Below are 17,540 nucleotides of genomic sequence, written 5' to 3' on the forward strand. Positions count from 1 at the left end.
TTACTCAGCTGAGGCTTGAATCAGACACTAACTTAGAGATCATGACAGCTCTAACTTATTCAGTAGGTCCATTTTGCACACTGGACCTGGCAAGAATTTTCCTCCTGTGCCCACAATGCCCACACTTACACTCCTGACTCATCTGCGGACAGTGCTGACCAACCTGTCCTGCTCAGAGTCTCCACGTTTCCTTGAGCCTGAAAATTGCCTTCACAGACTGGCAGCTCCTTTCAGATCATCCCAAACCTTTTTTTTTCCCTTGGATTTTGAGACTGCAAGGCCATCTTTGATCTTAGTCTCAGTGTTATTAGACAACTACTGACATGGCCTAAATTATTATCTGAATGTGACTTATTGATCTTTTAGTTTTAGTTTGCTTCTACTGTTTTGTTTCAGCTTCTTTAAACCCTCTCTGCATCCTTGCATTAATATGCAATTGAACAAGACGACACTGTTTATTAGCATGAGACATTAGAAAGATACTTTCTCCAGGCTCTCCTACTAGCCTTCATCCAATAGGAACTATTGAGCATGGATTACACATTATGCTGCTTGCAGAACTGGATAAGCTAGCTTCTGAGGACAGCTGAAGTGCAATTCAAGTGGTTTTTGTTATCCAGAGACTAAATTACCCGTTGTCCTCTCTGACCTGGAAACCTTGGGATGCTTGAGTTATTTCGATTTTCTTTTTTCACAGAAATTTTACCTCAAAGTAGGGTGACATCATTGAAGAAGAGAGATTTACCTAGTTTAGGCAATCATTTCTTGTTATTTCACAAACTGTGTTTCATCTACAGCCACAGATGGGTCATGGCAGACATTGACTTAGTTCTTACTGTGGCTTAGTGTTTATAACCAGGTGCTTGATATAACTTAGTTATTGGTGGTTTTGAAGCTTTAATAGTCTTTGTTGTTTATTTCCTTGTGTCTATGTCTATGCTCTTTTTTGGATCAAAGATACAGGCTTAACATGCGCCATAGCTGCCCATTCACTTGCTTCATCAATATATATTCATTGTCCATTGCACCTGTGATTTTGCTACTGATTTTTTCTTAGTTCAACCATTAACAAACCACAAATGTCAGACTCGTATTTTCAGTGACACAATACAGACTAACAATTAATTCAATGAGTCAGGGAAAGAGACTCAAAAAAGTCTTGGAAACAAGATTCTCCTCCAGCACTCTTGAAAACTATGCTTTCCAAATTTTCAGAGACAATAATATGCTTCATGAGGAACATTAATTTTGCAGAAACTCACTTTAGTATTTTGAGCTGTGGAACCAAAAGGAAATTTCATTGTGCAATTCCCAGGCCTTATGTCTGTGATATCTTCCTTGAAAAGGAGAAGGCTGCCACGGAATGCACGTGAGGGTAGGATGATTGAATTAGAGAGCCATGATTTGTGATCATTGACTCTTAATCTTAGAGCTTCTTGAAATCTATGTTATGCCTGGCCTAGCTTCCCCTTCAGGAAGATCATGTGGATCATTAATGATCCATTAGTGAGCTAAGGCCAATAGAATTAACAGAAGTGGTTTATGTCAGGTAGGCCCATTTTAGTAAATGTTGGTTAAGTTTTCTACCCTGGTCCGAAGCAAGAAAAATTAGGCAATTGGCAAACTAGCATTTCTGAAAATGTAATGTGCTTTATTTATTTCTCTTGAACCTGAACTGTTGATGTGACTTCCATGCCATTACAAAATGGTAGTCACACCAACTGAGTTTCACAGAACTTGAGTTTCCCAAACAGATCCAGCGAAATCTGGATAAATAAATTTTCCCTGCAACATATCCAAGCTAACAGCATTATTGAATACCTTCTCAAAATGGTAATGTTCTATATTTTTAAAATACTTCTCACTATTTCCTGTTCATACCTGAACTTTTTTACACTTCATTGATCACATGAAACTTCAGGCTACTCATGAAAAATAACGGAAAATCCAAAATACTGAATTTCAATTATTTTTTTTCTGTCCTGAATGCTACCTTTTCCAAGGCCCTTTGCATCCTGTCTTCTTGGCATGCTTGAGTTTTATTCCATCTGCTTTTTTACAATGCAGCTTGTTCATTGTTAGTAACATCCTGCCTGAGTGTTTGTAGTTGCCTGTTTGTCCAGTTAAAATCCACCAGATGTGCAGTGCCAAGATCATAGCAAGGTACTGATTGACCCTATTGCTCTTTTGTTCACACTGGAGCAACTCTGAGCTTCTTATTCTTTCCTTTTATATCTTTCTCTTTACTTACTCATAATGAGTTTTCTTTTCCTGTGTTTTGGCTTTTTGGTTGTCAGTTGGTTTGTGGGTTTTTTTGGTTTTGTTTTTTTCAGCTCTCATTCTATAGCCGGTTTATTTTTACATTTTCATTCAAAATTATAATTTTCAAATAAAATCTTACTACAAGTCTAGTACATTTCCAAATGCTATATTTATTTTCAATTTTTTTTTTTTTTGCAGCATGTTCTGAGATTTTGTAATATTTCTAGCCATAATTGCTGGAATTCTCTAGTTACTGAAATCTTGACTTCCAACAAGAAATATGGATTCAGGTGGGGAGGGGAAAAATTGAAAATAATTAAAAGTGTATTACAATTTAATCATTAAAAGTTTCAAATTGTTTTGTAAGAATGAAATCGTATTCACCCCAATAACTCTTTTGGGGAAGCGTTTGAAATGGAATCCAAGTTTGTTGACCATTAGTTAAAGTATCTGATTTAATCCTAGCCCCACCATGTTTGTCTTTTTTATTCTATCTCCTCTTGAAGATAAGTCTTGAACTCAAACCTTTTATTTGGTAAAGCCACGCTTGGAACTAACATTAACATCTGTATCCATTTTCCCCGTCTTATGCATACATAAATTATGTTTATGTATATATATATGTATCTCCTGCATCACTGTGGTCATATTTACAATATAGTTATGTTGGGTGTTAGTCAAAACTAGGACTTGTAACCAACCTCACCTCCCATTCAAATTGCCAAGCTCCTGATTGTAGGCTACTAGGTCTTTTGTGGACAGACACACTGACACCGACTGACCGACTGAACTCAGTTTCAGCAGCTCATTGTTTCTGGGAGACAGGCACTTCTCCCCTTCTGTTCCTGGGAGGCAGCAGCTGTGAAGGGACGCTGTCAATCATCAGCTCCCTGAAACGGAGAGGAGATGTGCCAGCACACAGTTGGGCTGCAGACTGAGCTGGGAGGCAGGAGTTCACCTCCCAGCTGGGACCGGAGCAGGGCACACGCTTTTCCTTCCTCCCCATCCTCACCCTCGGAGCTGAGCACTAATGCTGTCGCCTGCAGCAGCCGAGCTGCAACTCACAAACCGAAAGGAAAAGGAAAATTCTGCGGCCATAGTCCAGTGTCAGCTGGACTTAAGTCCAGCTAGCACATTGCTAGTTGACTTCTCCCTTGTGGTGGGGTCCCAAGTTTCAGCTCAGGCTGTCCTTTACTGCTTATTTACTCCTTACTACTGTCTTGATAGTGTAAAAACAGCCTGTGTTTTTTAGATGTGGTAAGAATTCAGGTATGATATGCAATAATCTGTCACATCAAGATTTCTAATGTGTTGTTCCCTTTAGTGTTTTTTCTCACCTCAGTATATCCATATAAGACGTTTTCAGATTTTATATTAAGAAAGACTTAGGGTTTTTAACCAGCTTATTCCTTCAGTGTCTGAGACTTTTACAATTCCTTCATTGTAAATGAAAATATAGAAGTAGAAAAATAAGCAGTGAGGAAGAATAAAATCTAAATCTATTTTTCCATCTAATACCTGTGCATACAATTTGGAATAATATATTTTTGCGATTCTTGATAAAGCAAGAAAAAATTTTTAGACAGTCCTAGTATAGGTCACACAATACTCACCGTGGCTGAATTATGAAATCATGTAAAAGAAAATTATATAGCTAATTTCCAGGAATGTTATTGGTGCTGAAATTTCACTTTAGTTGCAATAAATTATGGGTGCTTTTAAAAAGAATATACAGTACTATTCAGTTTTGAAGCTATTTGTCTAACTTTCTAAAGAGGATTAGCTACCATATAATGCAGTGTAATTAGTTTGCTGGTGGGCATGGATCCAGAATGTGACTGTCAAGCATACCTTGTATGTGTCAGGCCATATACAAAAGCAGTAATACCTGTCCAATAGCAGCACAGACACTAAGTGAAATACAGTAAATGCTTAGCTGCATTTGATAATAGTAACAATACTTGCTATACAATCTTACTTTACCAGCAATTTTTGTGGACAATAATTTAATTAGTTCCCACTTAGTAAAGAAAAAATTAAATACAGCCTTAGGAATTGGTTGGAAGGGAACTTGGGTGGTCTCTACTAAAGCAGGGCCAGCTCTGAGGTCAGATGAGGTTGCTCAGAGCTTTATCCAGTTAGGTCCTAAAAATCTCCAAAGATGAAGCCTGTACAACTTCTCTGGGTGACCTGCTGTGCTGCTGGACTGTCATGATCCTTTCTTGTTTCAACTCCAGTCCTTCGCCTCTTTTCTTATCCCTGTGCACCTTTGGGAAAGCGCTGGTTCCATCCTCATGGGTTCTGGGGGCTGTGGCCTTGCAGCACAAGGTGCGGGCTTGTGCCAACCTGTACCCATGGAGGGCAGGGAGCAGTAGTGCAGGAGAGGGCTGGGGCAATGGCCAGGGTGTAGTTGCTGCTTGCCAGTCCCACAAGATTGGCTGTACCTGAACTGTTTCTGACAATTATCCATATCACCTCCTTGTTGTTACCTTGCTAACCGACGGCTGCTTGCTGCCTGCAGGTCTCAGTCAGCTGCCAGTGGTTTTCACCTCACAAATGCTGGCAGGCTTTAACTGACATTTATTTTCTGTCACAACAGAAAAATATCCTGAGCATGCTGTGCCTTTCCATTTCAAGAGATGCACTTTTTACATCGGTTTTACCTATAGTGAAGGTGAGGGTTTTGCAGGTCAGAGTCCAGGAGAGACTCGATAAGAGATGTGAGAATGACCAGAGATGGAAGAAACCAGCCTCTGCTGTTGCAGTGTGGAAGGGAAGGAATGAGCCTGAACAAGAGACTAGGGGGGAACATAATACCATCTCCAAGGACAAAAAAAGTCTGTCATGGGGATAAAAAATTGGCAAAAATAAGAATTAATGAGTTCAAGCCAGAGAAAGATTGTGATTCCACATTAGGATTAAGTTTTTTAGTGTTAAGGAAGGTAGCACTGGAATAAAGCCTTTTTTGCTTGGGGCAGTGTTGGAGGTTTGTAAGAGGAGCTGGAGAGCCATCCATCAAGTATGACAGCCCTGTTATTGAGAGGGAGACAGATGACATGACATTTCAAGATCTCTTCCACTTGTATTTTTTATGATCCTATGGCTTTCTATTTTTAGCTCATTAATAGTGTATAGATATGTGTAATATTTAATATTGTGTGATATATAAAGCCCTTAGTGTTGATGGCTTCAGATGAAAATAGTCACTAGACTTGGGAAGCTGAATTTACCATTGAAAAAGCAGTGAATGTTTAAAAACAAGTAAACAAAATGTATTTGTGTAAATGTTTGTGGAAAATTGCTTTAGTAGTAGATATGCAATGCAACTTTGGGCGTACTTCTAAGGATTTGGGATAGAAATGCTGAAGGAAAATGAGTGTTTAAAGTGAATGACAGAAAAATCTAAGTAGCAGGGTTTTTTAGGGGAGGATGAATTTAAGGATTCTAAAAGGTGGCTGCAGAAGAATGAGGCTTTCAGAGTAACTTTGTCTTTTGGTTGTGTGTTACATGGGCTATGTCCTTTGATGTGAATGGATAGCCAACCCTTAGAGCTACTTTATAGGCCAGCGTGTGTGTTTGAGCAGAAACCCTCAATGCTGTTCACTGTGCACAGATCAATCCCATTAAGCAACACTTAATCACTAGAATAATTCCAATGTGCATAAACATATTTCAAAGGCATACATGAAATAGCTGAATATATTATAAAGAAAAGCGGAATTCCTTGTCTGAACCACAGACTTGTGCAAAATTCCAGTCAGCCACTTACCACATGGTCAGACACTTAGCTTTGATGAATTTCAGACAACAATATATAGAAGACAGATGCTATTAAGGGGTGTCTGAGGTAATCAAGGGTTTGGGGTTTTTTTGTAGTTTTTACCCAATTTGGGCCATTATCAGCTCTGCAGAAGGCATCTCATAATTGCTGCAGACTTTCAGAGAAGTTGACATCACTGCAACATCTCGGCTATTTAATCCAGGAAATATCTTAGTTGTAAAATATGGTATGTGCCTATAAAGGGTGATCCAGCTTCATTTGATTCTGTAATTTCTCAAAACCTCTGATTGCCATTTATAACTACTTGCTAAGAATTCAAAGTGAAAAAGAGACCATGCTCTATAAAGACTTTCAGAGCTATCTAGAATCTTTCTTAATGTGGCTGAAAAGCAGTAACAACTCCCTTGATCAACATTTCCACTCCCTGTGTATTTGATCTTGATCCTAGTTTGGGGGGCTTGATTCGCCGGTGACCAGGCTTCCATATGGTTAAGCTAAGAAGTCTGTTGTGAACATCTAATTTTGTAACCCTTTTGTTGAAACACTTTTGCTGAGAGAACTTCTGAAATTTCAAGGGTGTTGGGTCTTAACCCAAACCTGAACTCTAACTTTCATTTGGTCTTATTCACAAATACAAATTTTACCCTTATTCAAGGTCAAGATTTTTACCACCACCTCCTCAGTCACCAATAACAGTTTTTATAAATATCAGTGTGCTGTAGTCTGTGATACAGAACCACCCTTAGTTTAAATCTTACTGTGCAGAAGTAATTTAATAAGAAAGTAATTGTTAACGGGACAATCCAGTTTTCACATGGGAAAAAATGAGCTCTTTTCCATGGAAACAAGGCACTTTAACTCCTTTCACTGAATATAAAAAATTAGCAATGGGTTTTCTCATGCTATCATGTTCTCCTACAAACTTATGACATAAAAAAATATCTCTAGCGTTTCATCAGCTGCATAGGTTGGCAAAGCTGAAGGATACATGGGTGAATTGAAGGGCAGGAGACAGCAGCAGACTGCTCTTTTTTGACAATACACCTCTCTTTCAGATCCACACCAACTAAGTTATAAATGTTAAGTTCTTTGTAGTGGTGTCCTGAAAAAAAAACATTTAAGAAGCCCCCAGTCCATACAATGTCTGTAAAATCAGCACAACCTGCCCTGTAAAAACAATGTTTCAGTTATGTGTTCACTTTGCATCAATGTAAATCCAGGTAAAAAAACAGTACAGCTTTTTGTCTTGACTTTGTATGGCCTTTTTTTGGCCAGCACTGACATTTGCATGGCCACACCAAGAACTAGACCAGGGAACTGACCCTGCTCAGCACTACCCCTTTCCCAGGGACCGTGTTCAGCTGGATCCCCACTGGCTCACTACTGGAAACCAGTGCTGGCACAAAAAGGAAGTGAGAGGCAGCCGGGGAGAATAAACGAGGGGAAAGCAACTTGTAGTAGAACTATAAATTTTAGGAAAATTGAACTAACTGTGAAACCATGACCTGTACCAGACTATGATTTAGGTATCTATTTTTTAAAACTGAGTTCTGAGGACAGCCATAAACAGAACAAAGTGCTAAGTTACTAAATATTTGGGTTCTGATAACACTTGAATCTTGAAATACTAAACTGCGTTTAATATTGTGTAAGGTATGTTTTAAATCAGTGACTACTGTAAGGTTTTGTAGTGGATTTACTATGCAGTAGTGAACATCCATTAGAGTTTGTCTTGGTATTGAAAGGAACCTTTGCAAGAAACAAATGAGCAGTCTACATAATCCGCGGAGAGTTATAGCCAAAAACCTATCAGTATTCAGCTAGTAAATATAGAGAAGCTATGCAGAATACTTGCATTTACAGCAAAGCACCAGTCTTGCAGCCATGTAGTGGGCAAAACTGGGAAGCAAGCAAGTGCATCTTTGAGCGTTGGGACTTTCAAATCTTGTTGGACCACAACTTTTTCTGAACATTGTCTTTAATTGTAGGAAGGGACACTGGTCTCCCTATTCCAGGTTTTATTCTTAGAGATGCATGTTCTTTAAATGCCATCACTGTTATAATGATTTTGGGTTTTTTTACACTGATTAAGCCCTGCAGTAAAAAAGTCGTTCAGTTTTAGAAATGTTTTTCTCTATATACTGATGAGTTAATTGTGTCATGCCAGTCACATGCAAACATAAGTAGCGTTCTGAGAATCTGGTTTTGTTGCAGAGGATACACTGAGAGAAACTGCTATTTTGAAGTTCACTCTTTCTAAATAAATTCAGTCTTGTTAGACAAGAGTTTAAATCCTCAGTTTCCCTCCTCTATATGTCATGAAACTTCACAAAAGAAAACCTGACCCTGCTATAACTTGTGGAAGTTTGCAACAGCCTTCATCATCCTTTGCTACATCTGCCACAACAGCAAGCCTAAGAAAATGTTTAAATGATTCTCTTAGGTCACTTGCATGACTTAAAAATCTTGAGTTAGTGTATTTTTTTTCTGATGAAATGAATTGGAGTAACACCAATATATTTAAGAGAGATTTCCAAATAGATTTTCATGAAAAGGTGGTCTATGCAGGGGCAGAATATTAACAGCATCCAGTTAGGATTAGCATTAATATTTCCCACTCTGCTAGCTATTGCCTTACTGTTTTAATGCCATTTTCACCCTAGTGGTGCTTATTTGTTCCTTCCTTTATTTCAAGCCTTATTATCTGATCTGCAGTGCTGCACCTTAGTGCTGCTGAATAGCACAACAAAGAAAATTAAACTAAATAAATAAATTATGTATTCCATTTTACCCTTCTTCACAGTAGGACTGTAACTGGGTCTTGTCATATCACACATAGGGCACCTTACATCACATCACATCACTTCATCTCTCTCAACCTGCATTCTTAAAACTGTCGATTTAATAGGTTAGCATTTTAACCATCTAAGACTGTCACCTCTATTTCTCATCTGGAGGAAGTTGGAAAGTGGTTTATGTGTTTTGAATCTCATGTTATGTTGAGATACTTCTGTCACTGCACAAATGAAATAGGTCCTTTCTGCAGCAGAGCAAATTAACTGGTGACTCATTTAAAGCAGATCTCATGCATCCAGTTTCACAATTTTTGTGCCTTGATCCTCTGTGTCCTTTCAGACACGGGGTTGCTTGGACTCCCTGAGATTTGTTATGGTATATACCTGTCTATATTGTATAGCTTGCTATACAAGAAACGGAGCTCTTCTCTCTGCATTGAATCCCCCACCTTATTCTTTCCACCATCAGCTCTGAAGTTCCGTATTTTCTTTGCTGCCTCTTTGCAGATGTCTCCATAATCTAGTCATGCTTGGGTACAGGGGAAGAAAATGCTCCTTGCTGAATGCACTCTATCCCAGCTTTCCTCAATTCCCTTTCTCTTCTAATGGCCTCTTCCAGACATGAAAGAAATTGGAAACTCTACTTGGTAGATAAGCCTAGTGAATTTCTCATGTAAACTGCCAGCTTGAGCAAGATTGCCAAAACCAGAATGATAAATACAAATTCTTCTAGCTAGATATCTGAATAAATGACCAGAGTCTCAGAATCTGTGAGCACTAGGCTGATTTCAGTAAGTTGCAGGCTATTACAAAATGTTGCATTTTGTCATTCAATGTATAAACTTTCTCAAGCAACTGTTGGTAATGAGCCAACACAGGTTTTTTTTAATTAGTTTCTGCAGGCAAACTGGTAATATTTACTTCTGCATTTAGAAAAGAATGACAATTTTAACCTTTCATCAATGTACAAATTCTCCTTGCTGCACAAATCAGAGTGCATGCATGTGTGTTTATGTGACTTGTAAATACATAGAAATATAAATAAACCCATAGAACTCAGAAGACTAATATAAAACTGAAGTAAAAGGCAGACACAGTTAGATATTTATATTTTACCAAGAACAAACAAACAGACAAATGCAAAACAAACAAACAAACAAAATTTAAAAAATCCCCACCAAATAAAACAAACAGATGACCGATAACTTGGATATCTTCAAGCTAAGCTCTCATGGCAAGATTTACAAGGCTAAATAACCAGTTAAACTTGCTCCCCTCATATGAGGATTTGTTATATTTTTTGTATAACTGCACATTTCTTCCATAGGGCCTCCTAGCTTTGCACAAACATTTTGCTTGCAAAGAAAAGCAAATATAGGAAATTTTCTGCAACCGATTAAGTTAACTGGACTTGAAACACACAGTGGAGACTCTCCCCCCTCCACTCACAAATAATAGGCAAATTAACTAAGTCCATCAGTTAGATCCCTCGAGAGCCTTCTCTTCTGCAGGCTGAACAGTTCCAGCTTTCTCAGCCTTTCCTCATACGAAAAATACTAAAAAACCTTAATCATCTTCACATGACTTGCTCCAGTATGTCCATGTCTTGTACTGGGGAGTGCAGGACTGGACCCAACACTGAACCGAGGTGTGTCTCACCAGGGTGGAATAGGAAGGATCCTCTCCTTGTCCTGCTGGCAACGTTCTTCCTAGTGCAGCCCAGATACTGTTGGTCTAGTTTTGCCATGAGGTTGCATTGCTGGCTCATAACTATCCTCACCTTTGTGTTTCCAGAAGTGAGTGTCTCACGTCTTAAGGAGGAACAAATCATAAGTAATTTATGAAGTATACTAATGGGTCAAATATGAAAATTTTTCTGTCTCATATATTCAGTTATATTTCCCTAAGTCTGAATTTTCTTTTAAGAATGGGGTGTCCTAAGTGTCTGTGCCACATCAGACATCCAGACGCCTGTAACTGTCATTCTCAAGTACTTCCAAGTTGGATTAATGTGAACAGCTGAAGTCCAAAAAACTTGTCACAGTTCAAATATTGACTTCAAAATGGTCAGTTTTATTGCCGTGAGAAATTAATTTCTCATATAGAAACTGTAGTCCTCAGAAAGCCTTTGCATTATTAACTATGTTTTACACATAAGAAAACTGAGATATAATGCTTTCAAGTATCATAAAATAAAAAGGCAAATAATACGTAGATTCCAAGACACTCAATGATTTGTGAGCAATTTAGTTACATTTTCTCACATGCTTTTCCTTTCAGATGATACCATTTGGAGTTTGGACTTTCCACAGTCTCACATAAATTATTCTTAATTCATTTGATTTCAATAGATATGAGGACCCCTGTGAGTGATAATTAGCATCAATTCTTCTTTCTTCATTTACTTTGAATATTTAGTTTGATAAATCTAAAAGCCTCAAACAAAATCTAAAAGGCTTAATCAAAATCGCAAAGCCCAGAATGGATCTCCTGAAAGACAAACCCTCCCTCTGATTTAACTGTAAAACTAAAACAAAACAGCTCCCTTTCCACCAATCTATAAAGTAGGCATATAAATATAAGTATAGAAGTAGATTCACTTATTGTCTATTTGTAAAATACATACCAACAACAGACACATATGCAAGACAAATTTCATAATGTCACTGAAACTGATTAAATTTCTATTTTACTGTGAATCTGTTTGATTTATAGCATAAGTAAGCAATAAGAAGTCCACTTAAGTATTTTCTTGTTGATTTTGCACAAAATTACTAGATCTGAGATAGTTTTGTAATATTGTAAAAAATGCAGCATGTCATATTCCTCTCACATTCAATTTCATCACCGTTCTATTTAATCACAGTATTTTTCCAGTCTGGTAAATAATGCTCAGATTACTGTCATAATATTCTTCATAAAGGAGAAGACTTTCCTCTCGTAGCAAACAGAAATGGGATCCAGTAAAGGTAAAAAACTTGATTTTGCTTACTTTGTAAGTCATAGCCATTAAAGTGTGGTCATAAAAGGTGACTTTTAGAATAAGTATAATGCTAATTTACAAAGTATGAAGAAGAGGGAATCAGAAAGTAACTGAATATTCTTTATGCTTGGAAAAGCATGATAAGTGGCTTTATGTTTTGATTATGTTTTTTTCCCACCCAATGAAGACACATTATGTTCCTGTTGTGCCCTTTGCCTCTATAGGATTTGATTTTGGCAGGTTTTCATAGTCATAATCCTGACGTGGTCCCAAATCAGGAATTTCTACTAGGACCTGGGTGTCATCAGACCAGCCACTGTAAACAAGTGTAACTCCAAAAACAGAGAGCTGGATTTCACCCATGATCTGTAGTTTATCAAATTATATTCTAAGTATAATTACGTTCTGCATGGGATGAGATGTACCTCTTGGACTTGTTACTTTTAGATTTGGGGTTGCTTTTCTTTGTTGCCTGAATTAGCACCACCAATAATTGTTTTCATCAGTATTGCAGGAAAATTTATGTAACGTTAATGCAGTAATGACAGTATGAGAAGTTCATGTTTTCTATTAATATCTACCACTAATGGTAATATGACATAATCTAGAAAGTCACCCTAGACTTAGTTTCTTACTACAGAGCCGTTGTGTTTCAAGAGCAACTGCTTAATGAATAACTACTGCTTGCCATTAACATAGCCTTGTAATAATGATTCCTCAGATTGTTTTCTCCCAAGGTTTTGGAGTGATTTTCCATTTTATCAATAGTAAATTGCTAAATTTTATTATTAAAATAACATCTCTGCTAGACAGTTGGCCAACAAGAAACACAGAAAGCTACAAACAAAACTGCCTGAACTAAAATAGAGTACAGCCTACAGGTTGAGTATGTGTTTAGGCAAAAACAGCTGTAGAAAGGAAGTTACTAAAGAGGAATGCTTTTGTTTGGATTAAATTAGCTTTGAAGATGAAAGATGGTTAGTTCCTGCAGTGGAAATCAGGTTAAATTCAAGAGATCTTGCCTGTGAATAGTACATGAATCTGAAAGATCTTGTGAAGAGTTAGGGAAATGGAAAAGCTTCACCTCACTTCTAGTCCTGAAACCTTCCAGTTCCTGGAATTTACTAGCTTGAGTATATTTGGATTTTATGCTATCATTTTCCAACACATTTTCCTCTTTTCCCCAAAGAGTGCAGCATTATCTCTGCAAGCACTATGCTCCATAGAAGGAGAAATATCTTTTTGTCTGGAAGTACAAAAAGCACATGTTTTGTTACAATAATGTTATTCAGAGGTTGACTTTCTGATGTGGTGGTATATATTATATATTTTTTTAAGGATACAGCATTGTGAATGACAGTTTCTACATAATATATCAATCAAGTGCCTCTGAAGTCTTCATTTTTGCAAACAACTTAATTGTGGTCTTAACAGGAATTAAAAAGTACACATAAACCAGTGCTATGGAATACTTTATATTTCAAAAAAATGAGTTAGCTATCTAAAGTTCTTGTAAGAAGAATTAGAAGAAAAGCTACTTTCCCAAAAACATGCGTGAATGTGTAGTGATATCTGCATGCATGAGCATGTCACCTCACCTGTGCATGTGTACACCAGTGTATGGTTATGTTATTTGTTCCATTCTCAGTCTTTTTAAATATTAGTTCAAAATATGTTTTATAATAGTAATCTTACTGTGACCTTTGCTTGTGTCTAGACCTTGTGTCTTAGGTCAAGAAGGAATGGAGCACTTTAGTTTTTTCATTGTGTTTTAATGTTCTCTGCCTGCAATTCCTCCAATATAATGAAGAACAGGACTCTAATATGGTACTGTAGAGTGTAGAATTTAGGGAAAGATAAAATTCTTAGGTATTTTTCAAAGTTTGTGAACTGTACACTGCAATATAGAAGGATGAAAATTACATATCTGATTTATACACCTGCTAGTAAAAATCAACACAGACTTTGAAAATAGCATATATTGCATTTTTCTTTGTGTTTGTTTTCAGTGCAGATGAAAACCTTCACAGTATAGAATCAGTAATTTAAGAATTTTCTATTTTTCAGAATGGATACTTTTTAGCAAGGAAAGACAAGAATGAGTAATTTAATGTCATCTGAAACACATAGCATTAATACAGGATCTTAAGTCAGCCCGGATGGCTGCAGATCAAGAATACCAGGCAAAACTCGGCCAACTCTTTCCATAAAAGAAATCCCTTTCTTTTTTGGTAATGAAGCCCACCTTGCCAGTTGCACAATTAGCTTGTCTCTGAAAACCAAGGTGTCTTTTGCAAAGAAATTTTGAGCATCATGGAGGAGCAAGGCTGGACGTCCTCTCCCTGTCTTAACCACAGGGGACCCCACTGGCACCAATGGGGATGTCTGCTCTGATCTGGAAACCAGAAGACACCTTGAATGGGAGATATTATAGGGAAGGTGGGAGTGAATGTACTCTTCAGAGTACATGCTTCTTTTTAAAAGGTACCCTTTGCTTCAGCTCTGCTCAACTGAGACAAGTGCATGGGAAAAGGGGCTATGATAGGAAAAGGTGTGTGTGTGTGATATAAAACACTGGGTACAGGAGAAGGAGAAAAATACGTGCAGAGAAATAAAGGACTTGAGAGAGAAGTAAAAGGTTACCAGCTTCAAATATTTTGCCATGCCCTGATGAGACAAAATAGATTTATTAAAACCAAACTTAAGTAATGTTGTTCTTCTTTACTGGTTTATTTTGTTTGAGTAGGTTAAAATCATCATAATATGGGTATAAAACTGTCGCAACCTTAAAAAAAAAAAAAAAAAAAAGGAGGGAGGTACTCTTTTTATAAATACTTCGATTAATGCTGCCTTTGTACAGTGTTTGCCATTTATCTATCAAATGTTCAAAATTAAGAATATAACATTATACGCAAATAACATATTCAGAAATAGCCAGCTGTTCTCAATGCAGAGTGCTATAGGGACATCATGTTAATAAACCTCCTCAGTTTGTAAATGCAGATACAAGGCAGCATGTTAGTAAAAAGACACACAAGGAATTGAAGACATGGAGTACATAGAGGGGAAAAAATAGTGTTATTCTTTTCAATAACAATATAAGCTCCAAAATGACAAAAGTGTCTAAAAAAGTGGCCAAATCTCATCTGTAACCATGTCCTCCAAAATATTTTCATTTTATTAGCATAGTGTGCTGATGATAGCAACCGAGCCTGTGAACTGTTTTCCTTGTAAAAACATGTGGATTTCTTTTAATATGACCTTAACTCGGGGGTTTTAATACTTAATTTAGGAATAATTCAAGCATCCTTCATTCTGGGAACAGCTACAATGCTTTCTGTTCTAAACATATGATTATATTCAAATTTAACTGGTCCCTTTATTACACCAGTGAGGATACAAATTAAAAGAAATATTATTTTTTCCAGTTCGTGACCTAAACTGTTTCCTCTTTGTGTGGAGACATGTTAAAAATAAAATCTCCAGACAAATAACATATCAAGTCTGACCGACTCTATATGTTTGTGATACATTCCTGAATTGCCCAATGCCAATGCCTAAAGGCAGAAATTAAGGTTCTAAGGGCAGTCTTTGACCAGGGACCTTCTAATGTCTGAGTTTTGATGTCATAATTGTAATTAATAAGATTTTCATATAATTCTATACATGTAATTTATATTAGTGCGTTCTAATTTGGAAGGAAACTAGCTATAAGTGGGGAAAAATGTGAGAAATTGTATGCAAAGGAGATACTATATTTTCAAAAGAAAACAAATGAATTGCTAATATCTTTCCGCCTTTATATCATATCACATTTCAGTAATAAAATCTCAGAATATATACACAAGGGAGATACAAAAAGGACAAATAGGCTATAAAGCACTTGGAAATTTATTAGATAATATCAAGGCTAAAACTGTCTAAATATAAATTAATCTTACAATAATATTTATTTATTGTGTTGTATTGAATTTCCAACCCAAGATTAGTATTTTTTACTTGTATGTGTTAAATTTTTGGTATAATGTTTAGGCTTTCATGTACACAATTTAATACTGCCTCAGCCAAACAGAAGGTGATTATTGTGTTATTCAGTAAATTGTAAAAATAGAAACTATAGTTAAAATGTTAAATATTCTTATGACAAGGTTGAGGTCAATAGCTGTCAGAAACACAAACCATTGCTGGGACTTCAGAACAGAACAGCTGAATTTCATACTGATAATATTATTGTTTTCTGAAAGAGGTGTTTGCCCGAAAAGACAGCCTATTGTGTCAAGCCTGAATAACACTTTGAGTAATATTTTGCCACCTCTTAATTTCAGCAGATTCTCCTCCAGCATTCTCAATCTGCTACGTGCAGAGCAAGTTTATATTTTTTTTGGCAGGATAAGTCAAACAATTTGCTTGGGGAAAATTCCTCTTTTCTCTCTCTCTCTCTCCATCTCTCTCTCTCCCCCCACCACTCCTTAATGTAAAATACCTTTTATCTCTCTAGTCTGAAAAAAAACCACAAAACAAACAAACTAAAAAACCCTACCAGTCACTACCACTCATTTTGTTGTGGTGTGACAATTAAATTTTGGGCTTTAAGTCAAGTGTAAATTTTAGGTTGATTAGGAATCCTAAATTTTAGGTTTCCAGTGCTATATTTCCAAGTAAAACTAATAGAAATAAATACACAGTTAGGGGAGGGTATAGGAGGCTAGTTTTGGTAGCAGTAGTGGCCCTCTCTGGATGGGTGAACTGGCTACAGTCTCACACCCCATGGCAAACACAGCCCCATGCCACAAAGGAGGTCATGTGTCTTTCGTTAGCAGACCCTTATTTGCTCCACTGGGCTTTCTGCACCCATGCAGATTGGACAAAATAACTATTCTGACATTTGCAAACTTCAGATATCTATTTCACGTCAGTAAAAATGAAGATTCATGGAGTTTCAATGAATCATTTGGGACAATGCATTTTCAGTTTGACAGAAAATGAAACTTAACCCATCTCACTGATTGCTGTGTTGTTTTGAGGTAATATTCTCCCAGGGTCATTCTAAATTCAGTTCAAGTTCGTCAGGAGGTCCTGCAAATTCATCAGCTTTTTCAGCAAACCAATCCAAAATATCATGTTGTAATAAAAAATTAAATACACATTTTTCCTGGGCTTGGCCTTTGCTACGAATGTTGTTCGTAACTCTGCTGTGGACTGACAGATTTGTATTTCTGCTTTACTAAGATTTAGTTAACTAACATTTGGTTACCTCTGTCTTCACATAAAGACCATGTAGACCATGTTTTATGTGACTATTTTATCAATAGCGTTCCTTTAATTCTAGCAGGCATAATTTCATTCATGTTTTGCAGGATCTTTGAAACAGCCTATAAAAAAACTTCTAACAGAATCTCAGCTACTTAGACAAGAGGCTGTGTAGCCTGAAAAAGAGTTTAATGACTATTAAAAAAAGACTGATTTGGGCATTTACGTTACCTTCTTCTCGGACACAGTGAAGTAATTATAACATCTCTGTTTCCATTTCTTGAGAAGGATTTATTAAAAATGTTATTTTAATTGAGTTAATGGGACTTCCTATTTTCTAACTTCCTATTGCGAAAATCCAAACAGGAACCAGTGCGGGTTTTCATATTCCTGAATTTTGAGGCAGACTAGTTGTCCAACTTTTGCATTAACTCTGTATATAACAGGGAAAGGGAGAAATTCCTTGAGA

At 36.9% G+C, this 17,540-nt stretch overlaps 1 protein-coding gene across 5 annotated transcripts in view; it reads left to right on the forward strand.

The window, feature by feature from the left end:
• DLC1 (DLC1 Rho GTPase activating protein) overlaps positions 1-17,540 on the forward strand; it is a 231,692-nt gene that overhangs the window by 39,097 nt on the left and 175,055 nt on the right. The gene's annotated exons all lie outside the window — the stretch shown is intronic.

Source organism: Caloenas nicobarica, chromosome 4 (assembly GCF_036013445.1).
Source record: "Caloenas nicobarica isolate bCalNic1 chromosome 4, bCalNic1.hap1, whole genome shotgun sequence".
NCBI classification, from domain to species: Eukaryota; Metazoa; Chordata; class Aves; order Columbiformes; family Columbidae; genus Caloenas; species Caloenas nicobarica.